Source organism: Homarus americanus, unplaced genomic scaffold, assembly GCF_018991925.1.
Source record: "Homarus americanus isolate GMGI-L3 unplaced genomic scaffold, GMGI_Hamer_2.0 scaffold30108, whole genome shotgun sequence".
Taxonomy (NCBI): domain Eukaryota; kingdom Metazoa; phylum Arthropoda; class Malacostraca; order Decapoda; family Nephropidae; genus Homarus; species Homarus americanus.
The window spans coordinates 3,134,060-3,159,039 of NW_024748109.1; the positions used below are offsets into that span (position 1 = coordinate 3,134,060).

Below are 24,980 nucleotides of genomic sequence, written 5' to 3' on the forward strand. Positions count from 1 at the left end.
CAAGGCGTTGAGCCTGGGGGCCACAACAAAGCGAAGAGCCTGGGGGCCAGAACAGGGGAATGAGCCTGGAGGCCAGAACAGGACGATGAGCCTGGGGGCCACAAAAAGACGGTGATTCTGGAGGCCACAACAAGACGATGAGCGTGGAGGCCACAAAAAGACGATGAACCTGAAAGCCACAAGACGATGAGTTTGGAGGCCACAACAAGACGACGAGTCTGGAGGCCACAGCAAGACAGTGATTCGACTACCAGAAACCCAGAGTAGAAGTTGTGTGATGGAGGCAGAGAGGGTGGGGGAGTGGGGAATCGAGTGTTCCACCAGCAACTCCGTCCACGGCTGCCCTCACGTCGATTGCACACGTAGAAACTTTATTATTTAACACCTTTAAGCAACAGTAATAGCGTTTTGCATTATAAATTGCACATTTCATAATAATATTATTATTAATTTATTTATTTTTAGTTTTTTACCTTTTAAGCCTCGTACACGCTAAGATACATTGTCTAGAAACAGTCGCACAACAATGTTTCTGGACTGTTGCAACAATCCAGAAACAGTCGCGAGACAGTCCAGACCAAGCTAGAGCGATGAATTAGCGGGAAGAGCAGTCGACGTCGTCATGTCGGTGGATGCAGAAGTGACTGCTGCGGCGGGTGTCTGTGTTGTTATTTCCTTAGAAGAAAGAAGGCGGAGAGCAAGGAAAAGACCAAGACGATGGTGGATGAAGGAACAACATGTGGAGAAAATTAATGACAGACCTGAAACTAAGAGATGCAGCTGGATTCAGAAACTTTTTAAGAACAACAGCTTCAGAATTTTAAATATTACTGAGAATGGTTGGTCCCAAAATCACAAAGCAAAACACAAACTATCGAGCCCCAATCCCTGCCAAAATACGCCTGGCAGTAACATTAAGGTATCTTGCCAGTGGGGACTCGTTTACACGCTGATGTATATTTGCAAGTTTCTATATGGCATCTTTCTATTTTCCTTGGTTTTTATAGTCTGGGCATGTGACATCCCACAAAGGAGGAGTTGTCCACATAATGCTGAAAATAAAAGATATCAACTACACGTAGTACTGTTTACAAAGCAAACAATAATGCATGTAATTCTTAAGTGTCAGCAAACCCACCTTAGAGATCACAAGGTCCGTATTGCCAAATGCGTCCAGATTGAGCAACTTTGTATCGTGTTTCCCATATGGGATGGGAAACAAGAAACATCCGAAATCGTGTTTCTGGACTGTTGCGAGACAGTCACGCAACAAATTTGGATTTTTCTGAGACACGAACCAGTCCAGAGACAATGTTGCACAACAATGTTTCTCAGTGTGTATGCGGCTTTAACCTCACTGTTTGGCACAACTGAACTATGTGGTTTGCTGATTCTATATATCAGACTGCTTCCAACTGAACCATTTTTTTTATATCAAGTTTGCATGACAATAATTATGTAGTGTCGTCTTCCTGATTGTTTTGATTGCTATTTAATTAATTTATTGCAACGTCTTCTTCAATTCAATTTTAATATTTTATTCCTTGATAGAGGAAGCGGGATCCTAGTGCTGTCACTAGGTACCCCTGTACAATAACACCAGAAACATCTGGCAAGTGTCACAAGTATATATAAATATTATAAAGGGGCTTACTAAAGCCTTAGGAAGGAAGGATATTCCTTCAACACATCATCAATATTATTTACATAATATCTGGCCAGTATGGGGAGGATCATCGTGTCTCCGTCACGGGGTCGTGGAGTGGCGGTCCAGCAGGCATCACGGAAGTGTTGTGTGTAGGGACATCTTAGGAGGTAGTGGACAAGGGTGCGGCTGTCGGGTCTTCTGCATAATGCACAAGCGCGTTGCTCATGGGAGGCGGGGATACCAATCTCCCAAGCAAAGTCATACCCGATGATGATACGGGCAGCAATCACGTCCCTTTTCCGCAACCCTTTCCCATAGACATACGAGAGGTCAGGGAGTTTACGGAGGACATTGTACCAGGTGGGCGGGGAGTTCAGGGGGATGGCTGCTTCCCGAGCTTCTCTCTGTTTGCTGCGAATTTGGGTCCTAAGCTGTAAAAGTGTTCGAGGAACAACGTAGTCAGGTGTGGTCTTGTTACAGTCAGTCTTGGCAAGGCCATCTGCTGCCTCATTCCCCAAGATACCGACATGACTGGGTATCCATAGGAATGTCACAGGACGGCCTGCATCCTGAAGTGTTGATGTTAACCCCCGTATTCGGAGAATGAGGTCCTTATTCTCCCCTGATCCAAATGCGATCCCTTCGAGAGCAGACCTAGAATCGCAGCAGACAAGCAAGGGGAAGAAACCATCGGCTTCTTCCTCAGCGAGAAGGGCAGCAAGGAAGGCTATCAGTTCAGCCTGAGTGGAGGATGCCCCGTCAGAAACTATGAGAGAGAGTTTGATAGGCTCAGGGGCATCAGGGCGGGAGATGTAGACACCAGCCCCGGCCCTACCTGTAGCGGGGTCAACAGAGCCATCAGTGTAGAGGACGACCCTACCTGGGTACCAGTGAGCGATCCTGGAGAGGTAGTATTTGCAGAGAATAACAAGGTTCACGTTGGATTTCGGGAGCGGTCCACCGAGGGCAATCCCTTCAGGCTGAAAATCCAGCCAGGGAGAAGGAGACGAACCAACAGCAGGGGTGACAACAATATCAGGCAGGAGTTCGTATTCCTGAAGGGCTCGGATGAGTGACCCTCGCCACTGTCTCCTAGATGGAGGTCGGCCTCGGACAGCAGGACTCAAGTTGGCTTGGACATAGTTGCCCCGAGGATCCTGTAGAATGGAAACGGTAGCTTTCAGGTAAAACTCCTGAACACGATCCTGTAAGGGGGAAAGACCAAGTTCGGTATATACTGTAGAGAAGTAGAGCGTGTCCACTGAGGGGCCCCAAGGATGATACGAGCAGCTTTCCTCTGGATAACTTCGAGACGGTTGACAGCAGTCCGACTAATGTTGACGAGAGCAGGGGCGGCGTTGTCGACACAGGAACGGACAAAGGACTTGTACATGTTGAGAAGTACAGGGATGGTGGCACCAAGGGAACCCTGCACATGGTAGAGAGGGGAGCGAGACGCCAAAAGAATAAGTCCTGAAAATAGCGGACTTCAGGGATCTGACAACGTGTGCGAGTTACATACATACCCAGGTATTTTGTCTCATTAACCCAGTGCAAGGGCGTTCCTGATAGGAGAGGTGGGGGGGGTACAAGACAACCGTGCCACATGGCTTTGTTTCGCAGTTGAAAGAAGGAAACCAAGTGAATCACACTCCTTGGAGACCAGATCAAGGACTTCCTGCATGCTGAGTAGTAGTCAGTGTTTTGTGGTTACAGGATGGTGGTACATGGTGTGACAGTGTGGTGCAGGATGGTGGTACATGGTGTGACAATGGTGCAGGATGGTGGTACATGGTGTGACAGTGTTTGCAGGTGGTGGTTACATGGTGTGACAGTGTTTTGCAGGGTGGTGGTACATGGTGTGACAGTGTTTTGCAGGGGTGGTGGTTTACATGGTGTGACAGTGTTTTGCAGGGTGGTGGTACATGGTGTGACAGTGTGACAGTGTTTTTGCAGGGTGGTGGTGGTACATGGTGTGACAGTGTTTTGCAGGGTGGTGGTACATGGTGTGACAGTGTGGGTGCAGGGGTGGTGGTACATGGTGTGACAGTGTTTTGCAGGGTGGTGGTACATGGTGACAGTGTGTGGTGCAGGATGGTGGTACATGGTGTGACAGTGTGGTGCAGTGTGGTGCAGGATTGGTGGTACATGGTGTGACAGTGTGGTGCAGGATTGTGGTGGTGGTGTACATGGTGTGACAGTGTGTGCAGGATGGTGGTACATGGTGTGACAGTGTGGTGCAGGGTGTGACAATATAGTGCAGGGTGGTGCATGGGGTGACAGTGTGGTGCAGAGTGGTGGTACATGGTGTGACAATATGGTGAAAGGTGTAAGAGTGGTGCAGGATGGTGGTACATGGTGTGACAGTGTGGTGTGGTGGTACAGGGTGGTGGTACATGGTGTAACAGTGTGGTGCAGGTGGTGGTGTGACATGGTGTGAGTGTGGTGGTGCAGGGTGTTGGTACATGGTGTGTGAGTGTGGTGGTACATGGTGTAACAGTGTGGTGCAGGGTGGTACATGGTGTGACAGTGTGGTGCAGGGTGTTGGTACATGGTGTGAGTGTGGTGGTGCAGGGTGGTGGTACATGGTGTGACAGTGTGGGTGCAGGACAGGTGTGGTGTGGTGGTACATGGTGTAACAGTGTGGTGCAGGGTGGTGGTACATGGTGTAACAGTGTGCAGGGTGTGCAGAGTGGTGCAGGGTGGTGGTACATGGTGTGACAGTGTGGTGCAGGGTGGTGGTACATGGTGTGACAGTGTGGTGCAGGATGTGGTACATGGTGTGAAGTGTGGTGCAGGGTGGTGGGTACATGGTGTAACAGTGTGGTGCAGGGTGGTGGTGGTGGTGCCAACATGAGGGGTGGCACATGGTGTGGCCCAGTGTGGTGCAGGGTGATACATGGTGTGACAGTGTAGTGCAGGGTGGTGCAGGGTGGTGGTACATGGTGTGACAGTGTTTTGTGCAGGGTAGGTGGTACATGGTGTGACAGTGTGGTGCAGGATGGTGGTACATGGTGTGACAGTGTGGTGCAGGGTGTGGTATGGGTGTAACAGTGTGGTGCAGGGTGAGGTGGTATGGTGTAACAGTGTGGTGCAGGGTGGTACATGGTGTGACAGTGTGGTGCAGGGTGATTACATGGTGTGACAGTGTGGTGCAGGGTGGTGGTACATGGTGTAACAGTGTGGTGCAGGGGCAGGACATGGTGTGACAATTTGCAGGGTAGTGGTACATGGTGTGACAGTGTAGTGCAGGGTGTTGAATTTTACATGGTGTGACAGTGTGGTGCAGGGTAGTTCATGGTGTGACAGGGTGGTGGTACATGGTGTGACAGTGTAGTGCATGGTGGTACATGGTGCGACAGTGTGGTGCAGGGTGTGACAATGTGGAGCAGGGTGATACATGGTGTGACAGTGTGGTGCATGGTGTGAGTGTGGTGCAGGGTAGTGTGAGGCATAATAGTGTTGCGCGGTGACATTACTAACAAAGGGGAATATGGTGATGTGTGGCGTGACACTGTCTTGGCACAGTGGTGTCGGTTGGTGTGTGACGTGACAGCCGTGACAGTATGGTGCAGGGTGGTCAATGGTACATGAAGTGATAGAGTGGTGTACTATAGAGTGCGTGTAGTACTCTTGCCACTTGGATGACACACCGATCCAGCAAAAAATAGCACTTCAGGTAGACAAACACGTTGATGGCTGGCTCTGTTATTCATAATCTACCTACCAAGAATAGTAAATGAGTCTTGGTTCACGTGACATGTTTATGGCGTCATCAATATAATGAAAATAGTCAGGGAACACTCTCGTATTGTAAGTGGGTTGTATCGTGACTTCTTAAACATTTGTCTTTGAGGGTTTAACTTGCACATGTGTACAAGAATGTGTTAGAGAATTCCCCTTGGACCAATGCGGAGATACGTATACTATAATTGAGAAAGTTTACCTGGACTGCTGTATTGAAACACATGAGTCTGAGGTTCACCTGCACCGGTGTATAGAAACGGATGTGTCAGTGTAATGTCATTAAGTCATTCTAGCTATGACCCATTGTCATGCTAATTTCGTGTCAGTGTCATGCTAGTGTTATGCCAGTGTCGTGCTGGTATTATGTTTGTTTTGTGTAATATCGGCTCCCGGACAGATGGCCGAAGGACATTTGGTCGACGGACGTTTCACCGACGGACATTTGACTGAACGGACATCGAGCCGACGGACATTTGGCCGAACGGACAATAGACCGAACGGACAATAAACCGAACGGACAAATGGCCGAACGGACATATGTTATTTTTATTTTTTTATTTCTTCTTTGCAATGTATTTTTTGCACATTTATTAAAGGATAAAAGATATTAATTGTAATGTAATTGCTTCTTTGCAATTCCATATTCTTAAAAGAAACAAATATTAAATAAAGTAATAATAATAATAATAATAATAATAATAATAATAATAATAAAAATATCGGCTTACCTTTATAACCTCTGTAAAGCGACTGCATCCGAGTCCCGGCAAGCAGGGCTAACGTTTGGTTGGTTTGGGGCGTGGCTACAGACTTCACCTGACTTAACATGACTAGTTACGTCGCCATTTCTTTTGTGTTTGTGGTGGTGCTGGTGTGTGGATTAGCGGATGTCATGTTTTTTACTTGGCCTCGTGTTTTGTAAGGTCACCCTGTGTACATAAACCTCTCTCAGTCCTTGTAATTCACTAGTTAAATTGAAATTGGGGAAAATAATGCTGATTGTTTCCGAATAATGCTGATTATTTCCGACGTCTACCAGTTATTAAACACAAGACTGAAGCAATTTTTATAAAGCAATTACATTACAAGAAAGAAAATAAAATTAAAAAGGCCATATGACCATTCGGCCAAATGTCCGTTCGGCCATTTGTCCGTTCGGTCTATTGTCCGTTCGGCCAAATGTCCGTCGGCTCGATGTCCATTCGGTCAAATGTCCGTCGGTGAAACGTCTGTCGGCCAAATGTCCTTCGGCCATCTGTCCGGCCACGGTTATATCAATGTCATGCTAGTTTTATGTTAGTGTGATGCTAGTGTTATATTAGTGTTATATCATTGTCATGTTAGTGTTATGTTAGTGCTACATCAGTGCCATGCTAGTGTTATGTTAGTGTGATGCTAGTGTTATATTAGTGTTATATCATTGTCATGTTAGTGTTATGTTAGTGCTACATCAGTGCCATGCTAGTGTTATGTTAGTGTCAAGCTCGTGTCATACCAGATGAAGAATCTTTTCAACAAAAGTCGACTCCAGGCAGGAACAAAGGTGTCTGTAGCTTCAATAACTGAACTTCACTTTGCGGACGACCTCACCCTTGTCGTTCACACTGAACGCGACCTACAGGAGATCCTGAACACCAACACAGATGCGTTTCCACACTTCGGCCTAAAGGTGAATGTACGTAAGATTCAAATTCTTTTTCAGCCTGCCCCTGGTTCAGCCACACCTCCACTATCCATCAGCTTAACGGTACTACCATTTCTAATGTTACCCACTTCCGGTATCTCAGCTCCCACCTGTCCACTACTGCGGACATCGATGAAGGCATTCAACATCGGATCAGATGTGCATCTCAAGCCTTTGGCAGACTCAATACCCGTTTCTTCAGCTGTAGGGAGCTGAAATTATCTACAAAGTTGCACCTATATGGAGTAGTGGTCCTCCCAACCCTGCTATATGGCAGCGAGACATGGGTCACATACAGGAGGCACCTCAAGGCACTTGAAAACTTTTATCAACGTAGTCTATGTTTCATCCTACGAGTTCGCTGGGAAGAAAAGAAAACAAATGCCAGTATTCTTGCTGACACCAACTGTAGGATCATCGAGGCTACCATTTTCCATGAACAAATACTTTGGACTGGCCATGTTACCCACATGGACGACAGTAGACTGCCAAAGCAGCCACTTTACAGTCACCTAACAAATAGTAAACGTAATGTTGACGGGCAAGTGAAAAGGTATAAGGATAGTCTTAAGACAAACCTGAAAAGGTGCCAAATCAACCCCCTCACCTGGGAGTCGATTGTTCCACACCGTAACGCTTGGAGGAGCACCACACTTAAGAGTTAGCCCGACTGCAAACCGAGACAGACAAGCGCCAACGCCGGAAAGGCTCTGCCGCCGCCCCTCCCGCGCGAGATGTAGCCCCCCACAAGTGCAACATCTGTGAACAACTCTGCCGGTCCCGTATCGGCTTCTCTAGTCACCTCAGAATTCACCGACTTAGGTGAAATCCTTAATAATTCATGTCATTGTATCATAGCTGGATGATCGTCATACTTGATTTCGAGCGACAGCAAAGTAGTAGTAGTATGTTAGTGTTATATCAGTGTATTGTTAGTGTTATATCACTTATATGTTAGTGTTATATCAGTGTCATGCTAGTGTTATGTTAGTGTTATATCAGTGATATGTTAGTGTTATATCGGTGTCATGCTAGTGTTATATTAGTGTCATGCTAGTATTATGTTAGTGTTATATCAGTGTCATGCTAGTGATATGTTAGCGTTATATATGGCTGCACTGCAACCATAATATTAAGTTCTGACCGGAACAGGAACTTAGGGTTTTATAGCTCTTAAAATTTTGTTCATGTTGTTTTAAGTACATGACATTCAGGACTCCTAGTACCGTATGATATTATTGGTCTATGTAAAAAAAAATAAAGTAATTTGTCATACTAAAACTTCGAATATGAAGGTTTAGGTTTGGTTAGGTTAGGTCAGGTTAGGGCTACAGTGTTGCTCAAAGATGAATCACACACGCTTGCTAAATAATAATATGTAACCTTGTATTAATGGTCACTTCACTGTATGTAGTATTTCATAAATTATGTTAAGTTAAACATTTTAGTTCTCCTTATTTATAAATACAGAACAGACGGTTTGTAAAAATCTTTAACATGTGACTCTTTGTTAACATGTGACTCTCTTTGTTTACATGTGACTCTGTTAACATGTGACTGTTAACATGTGACTCTTTGTTAACATGTGACTCTTTGTTAACATGTGACTCTTCGTTAACATGTGACTCCTTGTTAACATGTGACTGTTAACACGTGACTCTTTGCGACCATGCGACTCTTTGCTAACATGTGACTCTTTGCTAACATGTGACTCTTTATTACCATGTTACTCTTTGTTAACATGTGACTCTCTTTGTTAACATGTGACTCTCTTTGTTAACATGTGACTCTGTTAACATGACTCATTGTTAACATGACTCTGTTAACATGTTAACATGCGACTCTCTTTATTAACATATGACTCTCTTAACATGTGACTGTCTTTGTTAACATGTACCACTTTTTAACACGTTACTATTTGTTAACATGTGACTCATTGATAACATGTGACTCTGTTAACATGTGACTCATTGATAACATGTGACTCTGTTAACATGAGACTCTCTTTGTTAATATGTGACTCTCTTTGTTAACATGTGACTTTCTTTGTTAACATGTTACTCTTTGTTAACATGTTACTCTTTGTTAACATGTGACTGTTAACATGTGACTCTCTTTGTTAACATGTGACTTTCTTTGTTAACATGTAGCTCTTTTTAACATGTGACTCTCTGTTAACATGTGACTGTTAACATGTGACTTTCTGTTAACGTGACTCTCTCAGTTAGCCCGTGACTGTTAACATGGGAGACTGTTAACATGAGACTCTCTGTTAACATGGGACTCTTTGTAGGCTTGTTGACATTTAATGTTGATAACTAATAATTATGAAGTCGCATTTTCTTGAAATGACAGTGTTGTTATTGACATTTGTTTCCCTTACTAACTTACTAGCTCGTGTTTGTTTACATCCGGGAGTCGCTTTGTACCTGCCTCTTTTAACAAACCACTTAACTGTACACCCTTCCCGGTCCCGCTCTTATTCTCTAGCTGCATCTAATTCTTGCCATCGTTAGTGCCCGAGTCCTTACTGGAAATTTGGAAACAAATCTAAGTCGCTCACTCAAGATCGTGACAAAGTTGGCATCACACCGGTGCCAAAAATGCTGTCTGGCTCAGATACGAAGAAACTTACTAAACGATTTTTTTAGCCTTCGAATCTCAGCTTGTATACTCTACATCATCTAAACAAATTTTTCGAATGGTCTGAAAAATGGCAGATGAGATTCAATGTGGACAAATGTAAAGTACTCAGGAGATGTAAACAGGGAAACCAGATACCAGATGAACAACGATGTTATTGAGAAATCCGACTGCGAGAAAGATTTAGGATTAATGATAAGTAGGAATCTTAAGCCAAGTAAACAATGTGTATTTGCTCGAAACAAGGCTAATAAAGTACTTGGGTTCATACAAAGGAGTGTTAGTTACATGACTTGCGAGGTCATCTTAAAACTATATCTTGCGCTTGTGAGACCCCACTTGGACTACGCAGTTCAATTCTGGTCACCGTATTACAGAATGGATATAGAATCCTTGGAAAGAATTCAGAGGAAAATGACAAGACTAATCCCGGGCATTAGGAACCTTGAGTACAGAGACAGGTTAAAGCTTCTTAATTTGCATTCCTTCGAGAGACGTAGAGTCAGGGGCGATATGATCGAGGTGTATAAATGGAAGTCAGGACTGAACAAAAGGGACATTACAAAGGTACTCAAACTATCTAACCAGGAGCGAACTCGTAACAATGGTTTTAAATTAGACAAATTTAGATTTAGGTAGGAAATAGGTAAACATTGGTTTGGAAATTGAGTAGTGGATGAGTGGAACAAGTTACCAAATATCATCATTAACTCGAATACGCTGGATAGCTTCAAACATAGGTTGAATGGATATATGAGCAATAGGGGTTGGGTGTAAATGGGACTGCCCAGTATGGGCCAATAGGCCCGTTGCAGTTTCCTCCATTCTTTTGTTCTTATGTTTAAGCAACTCCTTTACTTAGTTCCAGTGAATTAACTGTGCTGCACACCCTTAGTTTACGATAATCGTAGGTTATAGTAAACTATGGATTATTCATCTATGCTAATGGTAACTTTGCTTATATTTTTCAGAATATTTGTTTGATTATTCTTCTCACTCCAAATAAATTTTATTTACGATATATTGGAAAATGAATCAGTCTTCATTCTTCAGCAACCCTGATTTATGTTTATAAACTGGTGTTGTCACTGAATGGTAGTGGAGTTGGGGGGGGGGGGTCCAGTCACGTCAATGGTGATAGCAAGAGAGGGATTGAGGGAGGGAAGGACCAGCCAAGGAAAGCCTCTCAGTATTATTATTTGAACTCGACGCAGCGTGTACAAAGCACTGGGGGAAAGAGACTTATTTTGAACTATTCCGGGCTACAATGATAAATAATACAGTTTGGAGTGTGCTTTCCAGAAGTGTTCGCTCAGAAAGGTCATGCATGTATCAATCTCAGTCGTAGATGAAATGTTTTCGTTATGTTCGGGGTACAATGTTTTGAACTAAGTAATTATAACTTTTTGGGATTCCAAATGCAGTTGTTTTATTTATTACAGTGATCTCAAAGATGAACACCAAAGAGTGAGAACGTAACATTTAGAATTAGTACGAGTGAGTATTGCGGCAATCTGGAACATTCACACTTCCGTCCTGTGGCTGGTGGCCGAGGCCGTGACGTCACGATAACCAAGGCAATAATAAAGAAACAAACAGCGGGGGCCGCGGGGGGGTGTCGCTTGTATTATGACAGTATATTCTCTCTCACTTCTTCCAGGTTATTATCATATTCTAATTCAGTGTGTGGTGAGAGTGTTGGTGTTAGTGTAGAGGTGTACAGGTGGAGTGCGGGAGGTATGTTGCAGGTAATATGAGTGCGTGTTGGTGTACCACAAACGAAGTAATTGGGGAGTAAGGCGGTAGTAGAAGCGTTACTGTTGTGGGGTGTGGACACGGGCCAGCGCTCTCTGCCCTCAACATCGGTAAAACTCCTTTATAATACCTCATTTATGGAGGTGTAGCTCTGCCTCTATGGCTTAAGTTAATGTGTTTTACCCCGAAGTGACCACAATAGGTGTTGCTGCGCCTGATCACTTATTTAGTAGGTATGATTGGCGAATTGTGCTAATGACTCATACAAGAATCTCACCAGCGATTTTTATATAAATATTTGAAAAACGAATTTATTCGATGTTGATGTGGGATAAAACTATCAACGGCAGTTGACGGCAACAACACGAGTGCCCAGGATACTACAAGACTGTATTGCCAGGAGGACGCAGACGCCGCCTCCGAGGTGAAAGTTCTGAGGTGCTCTTGTAATGTATTTTTGATAAATTGGTTGAAAGGTGTTACGTGGAAACAATTATTATTCTATCAATACATTTTAATATATTTTGTGCTGTGAGTTCTTATAAACACATGTACTGTATATGCAACTACAATCGTGCACATCACAAGAGCGCACACAAAATACACACGAACACACAAGCACGTATTGCACACACATACACACAAAATCACCTACGAATACACAAACGCACATAATAACATTTACAAACACAAATACAAATGCAGAAGTTTAAAGTTTGAACAGAAACAATTCATACTGTTAGCTAAAAGATTGTTCTTCTGACCTACCTTCATCTCCACAAATCTTGCAGCCTCTCACTAGAATACTCACTGTAAAAACTCCTTGGGTCAAGTGTATAAACAATACTACCCATGATCCAGTACAACCAGGCCTGCCCCCGCTGTCTCCGTCGCAATGTCTCCATTACTATTTTATAAATGAGGAATGTCTCCTTTGTTCTACACCTGAGGTACTGCAAGCTTCCAACCTAGATAGTATTAATTTTAAGGAATTGTGTCGTAGAATTTGTTTTAGCCCTTCCTAAGATTTCCAGTTTGTCTTTGTTTGTGGTTAGAATCCCCTAAATTTGGCAACCTGTCGATCAGTTTCTAGAAATTGCAGAATATAGGATATTTTTTAATTTCAAAAGCATATACAGTATTTTGCTTTTTCTTGAAACTGAAGTGTAGGCTCGTATCTTCTTCTGTAACGATAATCTCGAACACATTAATATTATATAGCAGTCATGTCGTCAAAAGCTTCGGAAACCAGTACAAAAATACTATAGTCCAGGGCCCATCAAGGCACCCAAAAACTTTCGTCCGGATGATGTAAAGGCCCCGCAAGTCATTTTTTTTTCATTCTGTAACCATCATACTCCCGGGCTCGCTAACGACTCGAGGATGACCTTCTTGTGTCTTTGCTGGTTTCACTTTATATAAAGCTACGAAACTTTCCAGTAGAAACTGTCCTCTTTGAAATCCTGGCACATCCATGTGTTTACCAGTGACTCCTCCTTGTAGGTCCACCGCATCCTGACAATATTGTGTTCAGTTGTTTAGTTCTTTTTTCCCTCTTTTAACCAAAACAGTGATGGTCGTTTGTACATGATGAAGGGGAAACTTGGCAGATGTGCTGAGACACACCACATTTGGACCCCATGTCAGATATACTTTATCTGTCATGTGAGAACTATATGTTTACGGTAACCTTCGACTGTAATTTATTCCCTTGGTTACACGGGGGTAAAGCACGGACACCCACAGCTGTACCTCTAGAAAGAGCACCTTGTTCCACCCTGGAGGAACCTCGCTAGAATGTCTTTGCAAAAGTTCTGTCATTGTCATGTCTGTACCGGCGTGTAGATCATGGCAGCAGGGTCGATAAAAATGTAATATTAATGGAAGTCCAGCATGTGGAGCTACAGTTTTTGTGTCGTTACGGCATGATACTCCCGTGATATTTAACAACTCAACAAGTAGAATGATTTTAAACTACGAGGTATAGGTCGACAGTAATGTTAGTGCTCAGTGCGTGGCAAAACTAGTGACGCAGATGGAGGAAACTGCAGCGGGCCTATTAGCCTCTACTGGGCAGACCCATTTACACCCAAACCCTGTGTTTGAAGCTATCCAGCGTATTCGAGTTAATGATGATGTTTGGTAACTTGTTCCACTCATCCACTACTCCATATCCAAACCAGTGTTTACCTATCTCGCACCTAAATCTAAATTTGTCTAATTTAAAACCATTGTTACGAGTTCGCTCCTGGTTGGATAGTTTGAGTACCTTTGTTATATCACCTTTGTTTAGCCCTGACTTCCATTTATACACCTCGATCATATCGCCCCACGCTCTACGTCTCTCGAAGGAGTGAAGATTAAGATGCTTTAACCTGTCTATGTACTCAAGGTTCCTAATGCCCAGGATTAGTCTCGTCATTCTCCTCCGAATTCTTTCTAGGGATTCTATATCCATTTTGGAGGAAGTTGACCAGAACTGAACTACGTAAACCAAGTGAGGTTTCACAAGCGCAAGATATAATTTTAAGATGACCTTGCTAGTCTTGTAACTAACACTCCTTTATATGAACCCATGTACTTTGTTAGCCTTGTTTCGAGCATCATTGTTCGTCTGGTATTTGGTATCTGGTTTCTCTGTTTACATCTCCTAGACCCAGTGGTTCCCAAACTGGGGGGGCCATGGCCCCCCCAGCAAAATTTAGGGGGCCACAAGCTGAGGCTATGTACACATAAAAATCCCAAGCCCCACCACACTAGAACAGCCAGTCAGCAGCTGAGCCAGCCAGAGATATGGATTGGGAGAGGGGGGGGCCATGGATAAGGATCATATATGAAAAGTAGGTAATGATCAGAAAAAGTTTGGGAACCACTGTGACCTAGACTAAGTACTTTACATTTGTCCACATTAAATTTCATCCGCCATTTTTCAGACCATTCGAAAATTTTTTAGTTTTGCGGAGTCCACGTCAAATTTAATTACACGCGCCCTATTTTAGTGTCATCAGCAAATTTACTTATGTTGCTGTCTACGCCTATATCTATGTCGTTTATGTATATAATAAATAATAATGGTCCAAGTAATGAGCCTTGGGGTACTCCACTAGTGACGCTACTCCGATCGGATTCAGTGAAGTTAATGCTCACTCGCTATTTCCTGTCCTGTAACCACGCCCTAATCCATTTTAGAATATCTCCTTCAATGCCATGAGCCTCCACTTTTCGTATTAGTCTTTAGTGGGGGACTGTCGAAGGCTTTGCTAAAGTCGAGATATACATCATAATCGTGCCCGTCGTCCACCGATTCGAAAACAGCTGAAAAGAATGTTAATAGATTAGTTAGACAGGAACACCCGCTTGTGAAGCCATGTTGGGAATCATTGATCAACTTGTGCTTCTTCAGGTGATTTCGAAGAGTTTGAAATTATTGCTTCCAGTAATTTGCCTACAATTGATTTTAATCTCTCTCTCTTAAGACAAACCTGAAAAAGTGCCGAAATCGACCCCCTCACCTGGGAGTCGATTACTCCACACCGTAACGCTTGGAGGAGCACCACACGAGAAGGTGTCAATACTTTCGAGTTAGCTCGACTTCAAACAGAGGCAGACAAGCGCCAACGCCAGAAAGACGCTGCCACCGCCCTTCCCGCACTCGATGCAGCCCTCCACATTTGCAACGAATGTGAACGACGCTGCGGGTTCCGTATCGGCCTCTTTAGTCACCTCAAACCTCACCAACCTAGGTGACATCCCAAATAACTCATATAATTGTATCATAGCTGGATGATCGTCATACTCGATTCCGAGTGACAGCAAACTAGTACTGTGGTAGTGTGTGTGTGTGTGTAATACGAGGCCTGATAAGCGTAGCATAGTTCACATTCAATAAACACAATGTTAGTTAAAGCAACATGGTCCAACATTACGCCTCAGACACCCAGCTTTAAATGCTTACACTTCCTCCTCCTCCTCCAATGTTTCTGTCTATTTATATGTTTCTCTCGCCTTCGTTTTCCTTTTACAATGTGATGAGATCCTTTTTGACATAATGCGTCCCTCACCTTTGTTTTGGAGGTGGGGAGTAGGAGGGAGGGGAGTAGCGGGAGGTAGAGGAGGAGGAAGGAGATTAGTAAGAGGCGAGGGAAGAGTAGGAGGAGGAAGGAGAGGCAGAGGCGGGGAAGGAGAGATGAGGGGGGGGGGGTAAGAGATGATCTTAGATTGAATTCCAAGAGGTGAGAAAATGCCAACTTTTTATATTTAATGTAACTTAAAAGCAGCAAAGGAAGAAATTACACGAGAGTAATACCATATAAAGAAATCTAGCTGACGCCACCTGTGTCTAAGTAATTTACAGGCAAGAATTATTAAGATAAGAATGTTAGGAGGCGCCTATACGCCCTGCACTAACTAGAGGAGCTACTGCCTGTCCTACATATAGGAGAGACGTGTGCCAGGAGGGAGAGTTGCAGTGTTATGAGACACTGAGGGTGATCACATATGTGGCATGTCAACAGTGAGTAGCAGAGCGGAGTGCGCCGCGTCTGGGTTGACACAGGAGTGGGGTAATGGCTTCATTATCATCAGAGAGGTGAAGATAGTGAGATGAGATGGAGGACGCTGGGCGACGGACATGAAGCCGAGGGAAGCGGGATGTGTGTGTAGCATCATTGGGGAGGAGCTGTTGTTGTGTGAGTGTACTCAGGTGCTTCAACAACTGAGGTCTTCAAGTACACTCACAAAATCAGTTTTTATACTCTAAAACGGAGGCGTGTGGCTGTATACGAGACGTGGTTATGAGCGCCGGAGTATATCACGTGGGGGAGGGTACGCGGGCACAGTTTTTAATGTGGATAACAGGTGCAGCTGTTGGTGGATCACACAGTGCAACAGTATGTGGATCCACCAACAGCTGCCCCGTGTGATCCACCAACTGTTGCACGAGGACTATGACAGAAGTAAGAAGGACAGACGTTGAGCAAGAAAGAAAAGATTCACCACACTTGTTATAAACAGACTGACAGTTATCTAGTCTCAGATATTTTTTATTCATTTGAAGAGATGACCTTGGGCGGTTGTAGAGGACATTATTAATTATAGATTATTGTAGATGACTGTAGATGACTTGTGATAACTGTAATGACTTGTAATGACTGTAGATGACTTGTGATAACTGTAATGACTTGTAATGACTGTAGATGACTTGTGATAACTGTAATGACTTGTAATGACTGTAGATGACTTGTGATAACTGTAATGACATGTGATGACTGTAGATGACTTGTGATAACTGTAATGACTTGTGATGACTGTAGATGACTTGTGATAACTGTAATGACTTGTGATGACTGTAGATGACTTGTGATAACTGTAATGACTTGTGATGACTGTAGATGACTTTTATATAACTTAGACGACTGTAAATAACTGATGATGATTGTTGACCAGACAAACAAACGGTCAAGGAAGTTTGTCGTTACTTATGGGTATTTACAGTGGGTGTTGTAAGTGAGCTGAGGATGTTGTAAGTGACCTGAGGGTGTTGTAAGTGACTTGGGGATGTTGTAAGTGACTTGAGGATGTTTTAAGTGACTTGAGGGTGTTGTAAGTGACTTGATGGTGTTGTAAGTGACTTGAGGGTGTTGTAAGTGACTTGAGGGTGTTGTAAGTGACTTGAGGATGTTGTAAGTGACCTGAGGGTGTTGTAAGTGACTTGAGGATGTTGTAAGTGACTTGAGGATGTTGTAAGTAACTTGAGGAAGTGGTAAGTGACTTGAGGGTGTTGTAAGTCAGTAGAGGATGTTGTAAGTGACTTGAGGGTGTTGTAAGTGACCTGAGGGTGTTGTAAGTGACTTGAGGGTGTTGTAAGTGTCTTGATGATGTTGTAAGTGAGTTGAGGATGTTGTAAGTGACCTGAGGGTGTTGTAAGTGGCTTGAGGGTGTTGTAAGTGTCTTGAGGGTAAGCAGGTGTCTTGAAGATGTTGTAAGTGACTTGGAGGATGTTGTAAGTGACTTGGAGGATGTGTTGTAAGTGATTTGGAGGATGTTGTAAGTGACTTGATATGTTGTGGGTGACTTGAGGAAGCTGTGGGGTGACTTGGAGGATGTTGTAAGTGACTTGAGGGTGTTGTGGGTGACTTGAGGATGTTGTAAGTGACTTCCAGGGTGTTGTAAGTGGACTTCAGGTGTTGTGGGTGACTTGAGGATGTTGTGGGTGACCTGAGGGTGTTGTAAGTGACTTGAGGGGTGTTGTAAGACTCTGAGTGTGTTGTGGGTGGCCTGAGTGGGTGTTGTAAGTGGCCTGAGGGCGTTGTAAGTGGCCTGAGGGTGTTTAAGGACTTGGAGGATGTTGTGGGTGACTTGAGGGTGTTGTAAAAGACTTGAGGGTGTTGTAAGTGACTTGAGGGTGTTGTAAGTGACTTGAGGGTGTTGTAAGTGACCTGAGGGTGTTGTAAGTGACCTGAGGGTGTTGTAAGTGACCTGAGGGTGTTGTAAGTGACTTGAGGATGTTGTAAGTGACCTGAGGGTGTTGTAAGTGACTTGAGGATGTTGTAAGTGACTTGAGGATGTGTAAGTGACTTGAGGATGTTGTAAGTGACTTGAGGGTGTTGTAAGTGACTTGAGGATGTTATAAGTGACTTGAGGATGTTATAAGTGACTTGAGGATGTTACAAGTGACTTGAGGGTTTTGTAAGCGACTTGAGGATGTTGTAAGTGACATGAGGATGATGTAGAAGTGGGCCAGTATGGAGAGAAAATTTATTATAGGAATATTTTACCAAAGTTGTGTGATATATATTGCCGCTCAATCGCGTGTAAAGAAACTTTTAGTTATGGAAGAGAAATTGTCTTACGGGTGTAGTTGATGTTGTGTTTACTGTGTCGTGGTGCTGTGATGTATGGCCTCTGAGTGGTTTAAGGTAAGTCTTCGAGCGTTTGTAAACTTGTGAAGTGTTTACGTTAAGTGACTCTGCTACGAAACACCAACGGTTTACTTCCATAAGGACAGAGTCACAAATAAGTAGGTCCACTCAAGAACATGCGTCTTAATTTACTCTGTTGACATTCAAGGAATTTATGATAAACCCAAAGGAATCGTACCAGCCAACACTATTGACGTCCAGAGGGGATCTGAGAGCTTGAGGCGGAGGACATGACAGACAAAGGCACTCAGGAGATCATCAGGGTGTTGAGACAATGATGGTGCAGACTCCAGTGTTGGCACTTCCAGGAAGGGTTCGGACATACAGTATTTGCCATGTCTCCATGACGGTCAGGGTTGTGCATAAGGCCAACAACGAGCTGTGTGAGGTCACAAGGCTGAACAACGCATCTGCCTCACTACTCGCTGGGTCAGGGGGGACAATACAACAAGCCTCGTGAACGAGACCATGAAATTAGCATTGTTGTAATCGTGAATGGTAGTAATAGCGGAAGGGTTTAAACACACATTTATTTTTTCATAAGGTTTATAAAGCCAAGTACTGTTGTTATTACAAGACTGACATAAACACAAGTGTAACGTGTGAGCAAATGATGATCCTGTGATTCAAGATGGAAGACAGGTGGCGTGTAGACAATGACGGACAACTACTACCCAGCTGGGGTGTAGACTGTGGCTGACAACTACTACCCAGCTGGGGTGTAGACTGTGGCAGACAACTACTACCCAGCTGGGGTGTAGACTGTGGCTGACAACTACTACCCAGCTGGGGTGTAGACTGTGGCTGACAACTACTGCACAGCTGGGGTGTAGACTGTGGCGGACAACTACTGCCCAGCTGGGGTGTAGACGGTGGCAGACAACTACTACCCAGCTGGGGTGTAGACTGTGACAGACAACTACTACACAGCTGGGGTGTAGACTGTGGCAGACAACTACTACCCAGCTGGGGTGTAGACTGTGGCAGACAACTACTACACAGCTGGGGTGTAGACTGTGGCAGACAACTATTACACAGCTGGGTGGGCATGGCAGGCAACTACTACCCAGCTGGGGAGGTGGTGTTTGTGGCAGACAACTATTACCCAGCTGGGGTGTAGACTGTGGCTGACAACTACTGCACAGCTGGGGTGTAGACTGTGGCAGACAACTACTACCCAGCTGGGGTGTAGACTGTGGCAGACAACTACTACACAGCTGGGGTGTAGACTGTGGCAGACAACTATTACACAGCTGGGGTGTAGACTGTGGCAGATAACAACTATACAGCTGGGGTGTAGACTGTGGCAGATAACTACTACACAGCTGGGGTGTAGACTGTGGCAGATAACTACTACACAGCTGGGGTGTAGACTGTGGCAGATAACAACTATACAGCTGGGGTGTAGACTGTGGCAGATAACTACTACACAGCTGGGGTGTAGACTGCCACTCATCTCCTCTGACACTATTACCCAAAAATGTTTTCTACTTGCCTTGGCAAATTTATGGTATGAAATTAGCTTGCACGGATTTTACATAGTAAAAGTAGAACATCTTAAAACAGTCAAATTTATTGTATGTGGCAACTCTCAGATCACTTGTCTAAATGGTGTCATAACTCCTATCACGTCACCTCACCTCACACCTGCAGGCGGATGAGCACCTGTGATCACCTGCCCTAACTACCCTTATAATCTGGCGTCAGTGGCGGTAATACTTGTTATGTGAGGACATAACTCCTGTCACCTCATATCTACATTATTAACATAATGAGCACAATAGGGACGAAATGAATTCCTATAGGAAACTGTAGTCACCTGAAAGTGTCCGTGTCCCCGGCAATCGGAAGGAAACGTTAGAGGGAGCCCTGTGAGTCCTGTCGTTCAGTTTTGATTTTTAATCCATAGATGGCGCTTCTCACAGCACAAGTTCAGATACTTCTGAGCCGTAGATAAGAGTTCGGATAACTCGGTGATATGTGGGCGTCATGATGTTACTCAGCTGATGAAGTTTGCGCTCGTACTGTGGAGGTTGGTGAGAATGTTTATTAAGTAAAACTGCCATACATGTTTACAACTGGTTAAGCATGTTTATGAACTATGCAAGAGAACCCAAGAAGACTTCCCACCCGCTGAGTAACAACATGGTGCCCGGTTGGCGGAACTGCGGCTCTTCACGAGTTAAACACAGCGCCAGTATAGTTGCTGGGAGTGTTCCAACAGGTGCAGCTATTTACGCCTGGCGACTTTATATACAAATCACTAATGTGAGATCAAGCTTAAATAATAATAAAAACATTGTAATGAGACTAATACTGTGGAAAACAATATTTGGTTACTATACTCCCTTATCGTGAATGTATGGAAACGTTATCACGCATGATACGACATACGGGGTTAGTGTTTGGAATTACAAATTGATTGTATTTTTATTTTTTTTTTTACAAAACAGATTTGCCATTAATGTTATGTTGTAGTGAATCAAAATTTTATCACATTTTATAGCATTAATATTGAGCAAAACCTGAGGACTTGGAAACTAGCAATTATGAACGGTTGACCTAACAATGATCAGGGCAGTTTGTTTGAATGAAAAAAATAATTCACATCGGTAAAAATCACTTTCATTTCACATTTACAAGAAACGATAACGTTCCGGAAAAGGTTGACCACGGAAACTACTGTGTGATTGCATGACTATATTATTTGTATGGCCGTATAACTGTATCCCTGTAACTGTGTAAAACTGTATAGTATAACTGCACAACTTAATTACTGTATAGCTTAATCATATCATTCTCTTACTGTATAAATGTATGACTGTATAACTGTTTCTCTGTACAATTGTACTAATGTATCACTGTATGTCTCCATGACACTTTAACTGAATAGTTGTACAACTAGCCCACATATACATGTAATTAATTTATGTAATACCTACAAAAGAAAGGTGTCTATCTATTTTTCATACGAGTCCAACCTTGTGAGACAGCCTATGGATGTATGTATACGCATATACTGTACATTGCTGTCAGCAGGTACTCTTATTATATAAATATACAGGTAGAGTTGTGGACAAAAAGAATTCGGCAGGTAGGCAGGCAGGGAGGGAGGGAGGAGGGAGGGGAGGGAGGTAATGAGAAATAGGGGTAGGTGGAGACTTGGTACAGTTGGGGAAATGTGTTCCTACACCCTCTGTGGCAATCCGTGTCTCCAAAAGGCTAACCTATATGACCTATAGCAAACCTATCCAACAATCACGTCCGTCGTTACATGATCAATACCCATTCACAAACAGTGATATTTAGGCCCGGATAGTTATGCATTTGCATATTTCATATGCAAATGCATATTTTGCGTGATTTCTATGATAAGTGCATATTACCTAGATAACTGCATATAAATGCATATTTTGGTAAAATATTCATCTGGCAGTATCTCTTTGTTGCCACTGAATGAGCACACGTGGTACTGGGAGGTGAGGTGAGGTGTGGTTAGGTGAAGTGAGGTGAGGTCACGTCGCTTTAATCTGTCGTTTCCACACCTGGTCATGACTCATTGGACTAGTGAGTTAGTCAGTCAGGAGCAGTGCTGCTGTGTGGAGCTACTCTCTTCTGCTGCTCGTGAAAATGCCGAAAGTACAAAGAAACCAAAATGAAGTGCTGAGATCATATGTAAAGGAATTTGATGCATTTACTACTGATGGAAGTGAAAAAAGTCAGTCAGATAATGTCTGGTGATGCTATTATTGACGAGACGGTACAGCCACTCACTATGTCCTATGTATGAAACATGCACCAATCGTCTCGTGTGATGTAGAAAGGGTGTTCTCAGAATATAAAGCTATGCTGACAGACAACAGGCGGGGTTTTAACTTTGAGAACTTACGCCACCATGTCATCATCAAATGCAACCACAATCTGTAATGTCTGAAAATATGTCAGTCTATAATGTAAATACATGTTCATATATATTTTTTGAAGCACTTTCACATATATATGTTAAATACATTACGTATATTGCTTAATAAACATTAACATTAGTTTATATTAACTATTTTGTTTCCGTATAACCTGCATTCTTGGCTTTATAAGTGACATTTTAGTGCATATAAATGCATATTTCCCCTGTTTTAGTGCATATTTCATGGTTTTTTAGTGCATAACTATCCGGGCCCTAGTGATATTACTACTCCAACGATGCCGTTTGGAGACGCTGGTTACCACAAGGGGCGTAGGAACACATTTCCGCAACTGTATCGTCGCACAGAAGTAGCGGATAAAAGTACGATTTTCTTTTCACATCACAAACTGATTTCTTTAATTTAGTTATGAATCAGACGCAGCTTAGTTTAAGAATGTACTGTAAATAATTTAATTCACCCAAACAACCACAAGAATGCCGTTAAAGCTGAATGTTTGAGAAGACTTATCTCCGTGACCCCGATACGACCTGGCACCCCCCCCCAAACACCTCCCTCCCTGCCGAATTCTTTTTGTCCACAACAACTGTACATGTATAAACTTTATCAAGATGGTTATATAAACATTGTAAACATATCGATAGCACAGGTCGGAGCTCAGGTATAAATACTGTACATAAACTATCCCCCACGTACGAACATTCCTCTTATGTATACAGTATATATTATAAACTGTATATATCCAGAAGTATTGTCTTTCTCCTCTCTCACAAAAATGTAAATACAGATTTATCAGACCTCAGCAAACCCCAAGCAAAATATATGGACCTAAATCTGGAAATATAACGGGTGGGTCCTCCGTGTTTTGTGATGATATATACAAGCACACTTTTCTTGCATTAATATTTCCAAAATCTCAGAGTGCTTCTATATCACTGTCTGAGACTCGCTTGCTTGTAATATATCTGACAAGTGGGTGAGGCGGGTATACTCTCTCATATATTGTGAACATTTACTCATCGTTCAGAGTAGCAGTAGATACGTGCATGCAAGAGAAACTTTGTATACGCCGTGGCCGAGGTTAGTAACAGGTACGTGCACACAGGTCCCCGAGAGAGAATGGGACTGTATGTACTGTACAGTAAACAAAGTAGTCTCGAAAATATCAAAATATATACTGTATTGTATCTGTAAGACAACATACGGGTACATACTAGTACCTGTACTAAAAACACAAGGGAGATCATAAAAGCTCACGTACACACGAATACATATACATGTACACGCAGAAACCACACAATAACACACTCCGAGATTTGATGTTCGACACCACAACCGCATCCAGCCCAAACGACCACGCACAGATCGCTGTAAGAACTACCGCATTCCAACCATTGTAAAAATCATCAGCAATTCGTAGATAACTTGAATGTTTACTTCTTACCAATCTCATCTTTCTAGTGTAACTGCGCTGAAATTCCTTGTCAAATTTATCACACACACACACACGTGTACAAATGATTACAGAAACAATAAAACAAATAAAAAAATTCTAGGAGTAAATTCAGAGACTATCAACTTGGTGAACTAATAAAGCACATGCAAATTGCTCACTATCACGCCATTGCCAGGAGCTATGAAACCCGGCACCACGTCCTTGATAAATGAAAAGAAAATGTACAAATGCCTGTCAACTGAAATGGCCCTGGAAAAAACATTATACATTACATTCTTACTTTTACGGCACATTGAGTCAAGACCATTCACCTCCGACCATACGAGGATTAGCACTTCCCCATCCCCCTACATCACCTTACGATTAACCACCATAACGCTAATCTAACTCACTGTAACTAGATCTAACCTAATCTAATCTATCCTAATCTAATCTAACCTAAATTAACCTAATCTAATCTTCGTGTTATCCTTTACTTCACCTTTTTCTAGAACAAGTTTTATGTCAGCCTTGGCCAGTGAAGTTGGTGGAAGTGGTCAGTGTAGAGGTGGTCAGTGTAGAGGTGGTCAGTGTGGAGGTGGTCAAGGTACTGGCCCTTATAAGCCAGGTAGGGGTGGCCAGGTTGAGTGTATTGGGTGGACCGTCGTCCTGCCCCTCACGGTTAAAGCTGCCTATTTGGAGAACAATTACAAAGTGAGCCGTCGTCCTGCCCCTCACGGTTAAAGCTGCCTATTTGGAGAACAATTACAAAGTGAGCTGTGTGTCAGTCGTCATAGCGGCCGCCACCACTGAGTCATAACTGAAAGTATTGAAGCTGCGTCATATGTTAAACAAATAATTAATATACTGAATTTGCTTGGTAAAAAATAGACCCCGTGAATGTCAGAACCTGTACAGTATACAGTACGTAACGATGTATGATAGTATTCCTTAGGAGACGACAGCGCGACTCTACACAAATGATATACTCGTATTGACAAGCTAAATGAGTGAACACTGCTCTATAGAATAAAAAATAGACACATCCTGAATCTCTTTGTCCATATTCAAGAAAGGTAGAGTAAATGGGTGCCTGGAAGACCTGTCTTTGTGTGGGGAAGTTGAAAGTCTTTCCATGTCTCTTGAATTCTTACTAAGAACAATACCACTGATTCTTATTCACCCATCTCAGGCGTCTGGAGGAATATACCGGCCGCTTCCTCTC

The 24,980-nt window shown here is 43.2% G+C and overlaps 1 protein-coding gene across 2 annotated transcripts in view; it reads left to right on the forward strand.

Annotated features, from left to right (window-relative positions):
• The first annotated feature begins 11,543 nt into the window (after positions 1–11,543).
• The window catches only part of LOC121880152, a 144,851-nt gene continuing 131,414 nt past the window's right edge, over positions 11,544–24,980 (forward strand). The window contains exon 1 of one of the 2 annotated variants that reach the window (XM_042387243.1): positions 11,544–11,915. The gene's annotated coding sequence lies outside the window, so the exon portion shown is untranslated. The remainder of the gene's footprint in view (positions 11,916–24,980) is intronic. The other variant, XM_042387244.1, reaches the window with a different exon arrangement.